This window comes from Poeciliopsis prolifica, unplaced genomic scaffold (assembly GCF_027474105.1).
Source record: "Poeciliopsis prolifica strain line A6 unplaced genomic scaffold, Auburn_PproV2 SCAFFOLD060, whole genome shotgun sequence".
Lineage (NCBI taxonomy): Eukaryota > Metazoa > Chordata > Actinopteri > Cyprinodontiformes > Poeciliidae > Poeciliopsis > Poeciliopsis prolifica.
Genome location: NW_026562435.1, coordinates 1,142,501 through 1,148,643, shown reverse-complemented (window position 1 = coordinate 1,148,643; position 6,143 = coordinate 1,142,501).

Sequence of the window (6,143 nt, the reverse complement as noted above, 5' to 3'; positions counted from 1 at the left end):
ATTTTCTCTGACTGCAGCACATTCATCATTTCTTTAGCCACTTATGCTGCATTGTTCTAATGGAACAAAGTCATTCCCTGGAACATGTGAAAGTAAAACTCTCCGCATGTTTTCCAGATACAGTCAGCCAGTGCTGTTCTCTATTGCATGGTATGAGTGTTTTAGTGAGATCCATAAAGATTTACACATCTGAGCTGCTCCCACACACCATTTATTATTCACGCTGAGTTCTTCTTTTCACTCTGCCTTCCTCGCCTCAAACACATTTTGCATGTCCTCCATCCCAAGGACTTCTCACCGTTTAACAGATGCATTCCTGTAACAAAAAAAGCAGCGGCTGCTCCAGTTGCTTGTTTGTTTTTGTTTAATCCCTTCTCTTCATGTAAATTAACAATTTCTTTAAACGTTTTAATAAATAAAACTCATTCTCAGGCCTATTTGTATGGGGGAAACGGTTGTTTTTGAGCAAGGGATTCAATCACAAGACACTTAACTTTATCCGTCATTGAGGCTGAGTGCAGCTCAGTATGGGGGTGGGGGATCATAGCTATAGCAACCACATCCAATTCCATTTCTATTTCTATTTCTTATTTTCCCAGAACAATTTTCTTCTGCCTCCAGAGAGGAGCAGTGACCATTTGAAATGAAGGTTGGATTTAAACATAGGTGGGGACTGTAAAGAGCTCCTGTGGTTGCAGCACATTCTAACTGGCTGAGACCCATCACTGCAGACATTAATAGGTTTTTTCTTCTGGCCAGAAATAATAATTAAGGTCCATAGCTCAGACCAGGGGTGTCCAAACTTTTTATCATGTGGGCCAAAATTGTGGAGCCAAAACACCCCGATGGCCAAGAAAATAAGAAAAAGATTTTTTTTGCTTGCTTTACAATAAGTTAAATGCAAAAATATTTTAACCAAGGAAAATAGTCCAATTTTTTTTCTTTTTGTGGTAAAGCAATGTATTATTCTTTGCAGATGTAAAACTTAAAAAAGGATTTTGTACAATTGCGGTATTAAAAGAAAAGTATTGAGTTTTCAAACAAATTTGGACAGCAAATTTATTCTCAGTTATAAGAGCAGGGTTGCTACATTTAGAAGAGTTTAATAAATTAGATAAAAGCTTATTTTGGTGCAGCAAAGTCGGCTTCCCAGTAAAAATCAACTGTGCTACAAATATTTTTGCCGAACAAATGTAGCACAATCAATTTATATCAAGCTTGTTTGGTTTTGTTCATGGGAGCAGTGAGGAGGGGGCACAAAAAAAATTTGATGCACAAACCAGAACAAATATTGGACACCAATTATATTTAATCTGAACTGCTTGACTGTGATCTCTGCAATGAGTTGAAAACAGTGACACCGCTCTTCCACTCACTTCTATGCACCATCTTAGCACCTGTTTGTATAGGCCATGACTGCCTGTACAGTCATGTGCAGTTAGGATCTATAGTGAATAGATGGGACTGAGGGTCTGTCCTGTTTGCCGCTGGGTTAATCAGATCCCACGACTCCTCATCAGGAAAAACAGGGCTGCTGTTTTCAGTCCTAACTTTCTGGAAGATCTACAAGTCAAAGTTTAAAAAAATGCTATTCCAGATTCAGGCTTGAATATTCACCCACATCCATGCCAGCAGTCATTTTTGGGTTCACTAAAACACTTGAAATGCATGTTTTGGACTGTGAGAGGAAGCCAGAGTCCCTGAGGAAAACCCACGCATGCACTTGGGGAACATGCAGCCCTTTTTATTTCAGGATATACACAGAGGGCTTTGCTGCCTTTGGTTGAGGACATGTGTTTACCATCTCACTCCATATCACCAACAAAAACCCTCTTGATACTGACTGACTGCATGCCAAACAAACCAGCAGACAATAACAGTCATCAACTTTTAAGAAAACACAGCCTGGTTTATCTCAGGTTCGCTCCAAACTAAAACCACAGCTGTGTATGAAGTGTATATGCTGGACTTTGATTAATGTGCAGCTTTCCGTCAGCCCTCTTTGAAGGAACTACAGTAAGTAATACACTGTGAGGGATGAGCCGCGACACGTCTTCACTGGGTTATTTTTCCAGAGTCTTCCCCACAGAGCTGTTTCCTTTTATGGAAGTATATCATAACCTGTCACATGGCATCGCTGGGAGCCTTACAGCTGCTGTTCAGGATTACCAGCTTAGCTCAGCATCCTGGAACCCAGTTGAAATCAGAATCAAATGAGAATTAGTTTAGTCAGATTTTCAGATTAGAATATTTAATATAGGAAAATGAATCAAATGGGAAAAATTTTTTTGGGGAAGTTGCATTGGCATGGTTGTATATTTTACATGGTATTATTATTTACAGTCTTGCTTCGTAGCTGCATTTCCATTAACCATATAGTCGCGTAATTTGACATTTGCTTAACCGGAACATGCCAGTTCGGAAAAAGCTCTTATTTGAAAAAAAATAAATAAATAAAAAAAAACGTTTTGGCGGTAGAATAAAGTGTTTTTTCGGCCGTCTAAAAATTGTTTCATTTCGCAAAACTGCAATGGAAACACTTTTTTTTTGCAACACGAGTCACATGATTAACAACTGGATGTTGGTCCTGGTGCAAATCATGAAGAAGACAACAGGAAGTGGGTAGAGGACCACGGCGCAGCATGTTTTTTAATGGCATTGCATGAATAAACTTATTCAAATAGATTTATTTGAATGGAAACATCACAATTTCAAAATTGTGTTTTTTCTTTTTACATTAGCAGAGTTGTGTAATTGAAACACAGCTCGTGTCTGTTATTTATGATGGGAAAAAAAAAGACCACAGCTAAGTCTGTCTTTATTATATAAGGAGAAATATAGTAACTCTCTTTCAGGCAATTGCAAATAAGTGCAAAATGTTCATTTTTAATGGTAAAAAAGTGTTTTTTTTTTCATAATTGCCAAATTTTGAAATTTGTTCATGAAAACATTTGTTCACATGATAAATGAACAAGTTCAGCCACAGAACTGCTTCTTCTCAGGCATCAGAGGAAACGGCAGTGTCTCATTGAGGTATTGGAGCAACAAGTTCCTTAAAGTTGGGAGTGACTACGTGTCCAAAACTGTATTCTGCCATTTTGATTGAGCTATGGATTCAATACTTTGGAATGACAAACTCAACTATTGATGAACTGAGTGATTCTATGAGACTACTGGTGGAGCCAGATGTGTATTGTCCAAGCTGGATTCGCCTTGAAATAGATGGGACGCGAAAAACTTTGTTTCCTACGGGGGCCTGTCTGGTCACATGAGAGAAAATGAACAATTTGTGCTTGTTATAATTATGTGGTTCCCACAAAATAAACAAGTCGTTCCCACAAGATATTAGGTCACGGCCATGATTGTTTTGTTTTTTACTTTTCTCCCATGTCAGTAGCCTGGCACCATAGTTTCCATTATAGTCTTGGTAAATTCACCAAATACAGCATGGCTGAAAAACCACTTCATTCTGCTGCAAAAACTTGTATTTATATAAAAACATCTTTTTTGTAATTCTATTGAGCATATTTATTTACGGAATTCCAATTTGTGCAATTTTATTAGTGATGCACAGCGGATAGAGTCTCTGCAGCTGTATGCTCTGTAAAGCTGGAGAAAACTCCATTTACTCCAACACTTCCTTTGACATCTCATTATAAGAACTTTATCGAGAAAAAAAAACTGTTTTGAAATTTCACAACCACACAGGTCTCTGGTTAAAATCAGTTTCACATAAAATTGAGATAAAATCTTTCAATAATAATGCAATGAGAAAACGCGGTAGTTTTGCATTCATTTACTTATTTTATTGGTATTGTTTGTTTTTCTTCACTCAGCAGGCTGTGTCTTTGTCCAAGCTGGATTTTCTAGTTGTAAATGTTAATGTGTAACTGGGTGAGCTGGGATCGATGGGCTTATTAGATGGGCCGGCTTCCCCTTTTGTCTTATCAGCCTGATGATGCAGAACACGCTGTGCAGCTCAGCTCCCCGTTTTATTGGTCAGCACACAAAAGCACTCATGAAAGAGTAACTCATCTCTTTCTGTTTTTCCTCTACCCTGCTCACACACAAACTGCACAGAGACACCTTGTGATATCTTCCACCACCACCCCCGCTCTGTCTCCATCTCTGCTGCGGTAAATAATTTAATCAGTTAACAGAAACAGCCGAGCTGCTATTCCAGGCTCTGCTGCAGAGGGTAAATTATATCTCACTTGGTAGACGACAGCCATTACTGTAAGAAGACATATTATGGAGCTATGCTTTGTTGAGACCTTTTTATTGTTTGAACACTAAATATCCCTGAGGTGGCGAGAGGCATTGCTTGTCCTATGAATGTTTATGCTGTTTGAGACTTTTAAAAGTGAAATTCACAGATGTGCTTCTGAAAAGTGGTCAAAGGGAAAACAATTGCCCCAGACAGACCACATCAATATTGCCAGGGATGACAGAACCCCAAAATATGTTTGTGCGATTCAGATATGAGTGCTGAACTTTTTACATGTACCTTTGAAGTCCATGCGTCTCTTAACAACTGGTTCACTGTCTCATCTGTGGTCATTATAGCAAAGGCAAATGTTTGGATTTGGATCAATTGGAGGCATTTATTGATGACTAATACACCATATTTCATGTTGAGATATAAGCTTTCTTGGTTCTGCATTTATGATTGTTGTCTGAGTGCAGAATGGAAAAGAACCAATACTGTCAATGCACCAGTTTTACTCCGATCATCTGGAAAATTGTTGGACATGTCTCCAGGTCACCACTGGTGGTAGTCAGGAAATCCTGACTGTGCCTCTGTCAGAACCCGTCTCAGACTGAAGCTTGGTTCTCACTTTCTAAGACCACTCTGATCACTTGCTCAACAAGATCCATCCCCACATGCCACAAACGTCTATGAACTGCCTTCACCATGTTGAGGTCCTTTTCTTGTCAAAAGTATTTGGGATTAGTTTGACCTCCGATCCAAAGCTACGTCTTCATAAACAGTTACAATAACTAAGGGTTTTGTTGCAGAACAGGCTATGACAATCATATGACTCAAGACATGCTCCCCCCTTTAGAACGGGTGGATTTCTGGAACACATGTTTTATGTGTGGCACTCAGGATTCATTCTGTTTAATTCAGGCTTCGAGAATGACATTGAGAACCATTTCATTGAGGTGTATCTGCACAGAACATGGCTGGCCTGATTCTTGATTGATGAATGACCTGAGGCAGCTTTGAAAAGGAATCATATCTGAAAAAAGCAGATGGCTTAATATTTCCCAAAAGGCCCAACAATCTCCTTATAAAGCAAAGTCTGCAGGGTACTGCAAAACATCAACATGAAAGATATATAATATATAAGTGAATAATAAAAACAAAAACAATATCTTACCCAGAAAATATAAAAATAAAAATTAGTGATATGTTTCAAGCTTTTTTTGTAAAAAAATCAATTTTTTTGCATTGTAGCTTAATATGGACATTCAGTTGTTATTACAAGTTATGTTATGAGACAATATTGTCAAATACTGTCTAGATTAGATTGTCTGGCTTTAATAAAGCCAGACAATCTAATCTAGAAATTCAAATATCTATAGTAAATACTGGCATCATCAAATATGCTGAAGTCATTTTGATTGGCCTGTGATAGCCTGAAGACCTGTCCCTGCCTCTCGCCCAATAATCACTGAAGATTAGACCCAATAATCACTGCAAGGAAGGAGAAGCAGGTATGGATGGCTGTTGGATGGTGGACCCATCGTGGCAATGTAAAGTAAAAGTTAAGTAAAATTTCCTGCAGTCTCTGTACTATTACCCATCCTCCACTCCTCTATTACAGCCACACCGTAGTTCACTCTACAAAGCAGCCTGAGGCATTCTGTCAATGTTTGTGTGTCTCTTTGACTCAACCAAGCTTTATCTGTGCAAGTGCATGTGTGTTTGAGAATACTGATAAGCATATGATTTCAGTTAAAGGAAACATGAGTAGCCGACAATTTTTCTACTAAATTCTGAAGACTATATTGTGTGCCTGTTTTTGGCTCTCCTTATGGGGGGCAATTAATGTCATAAAGGCACCACCATATTAGTGGAGGTACTCAATTGAAATATTTCATTGAGTTAATTACAGAGTCTGTATTTAATCAAAATA